A 1,121-nucleotide genomic window follows, 5' to 3' on the forward strand; every position below is an offset into this window, starting at 1 on the left:
GTTACTGGTTACTGTCAGAGATAAGCTACTGGATAGGGGGCCTTTTGGTCTGGATCACTCCAGTTGTACTGATGTTAACCTTTTTTGCTTGGGAATGTTACTCTGTTGTCATTATTGACCTTCATTTGCACTGCTGGGTTGCCAAACTCTGATTTGGGAACAGTATACAAATCCAAATTGTCCACTCACAAGAATGCCTAAAATTAATAGTTGTGCCATCCTCAAGCAGTCAAAGGTGCAGTCATTGTACAAAGCTCAGAAGACAGTGCAGATACTACTCCAAAGAAATAAAATCCAAGGAACTGAATTCTGCTCATTTTAGTCATGATTAGCGGAATTTCTTCTCCACACTATTTGAGGATTTAGCTACCACTTCACTTGAGTAAACATGGCAAAATCTGGGTTTATACAGTGGTGCAATACAGTGACATGCAATATTATATTCTCTAAAGGACATTTTCAGGTGGCAAGGATGTGTCTCATCCATGAATAACATGAGCTAACCCCTTTTGTTGGCATGGATTCATGTGCATCGTGGTTTTTCAGGCCTTGTTACAGGTTGTTATTTTTCCACATTCGTGACTACTGTAAACCTGCTGTTAGAGCAGTATCACTGGTACAGCTGATTAATGTCCATGAAGAGATTGTCCTTTCTCTAGGGATGAAAAGATTAAAAGAATTTGAAGGGGAGAGAGAAAATAACAGCAATGAAAGCTTTGACTAATGGGTACAAAACTCAGAATTATAAATTCAGCCACCTTATTCTGAAATATAGATCATAAAATTGTAGAATAGTTTGGGTTGGAAGGGACCTCTAAAGGTCATCTAGTCCAACCCCCCTGCCATGGGCAGGGACATCTTCAACTAGATCAGGTTGCTCAGGGCTCCGTCCAACCTGACCTGGAATGTTTCCAGGGATGGGGCATCCACCACCTCTCTGGGCAACCTGTGCCAGTGTTTCACCACCCTCAGCATAAAAAATTTCTTCCTTATATCTAGTCTGAATCTACCCCCCTTTAGTTTAAAGCCATTCCCCCCTGTCCTGTCGCAACAGGCCCTGCTAAAAAGTTTGCCGCCATCTTTTTTATAAGCCCCCTTTAAGGACTGATAGGCTGCAATAA

The sequence above is a fragment of the Pygoscelis adeliae genome, unplaced genomic scaffold (assembly GCF_000699105.1).
Source record: "Pygoscelis adeliae isolate BGI_AS28 unplaced genomic scaffold, ASM69910v1 Scaffold272, whole genome shotgun sequence".
NCBI lineage: Eukaryota > Metazoa > Chordata > Aves > Sphenisciformes > Spheniscidae > Pygoscelis > Pygoscelis adeliae.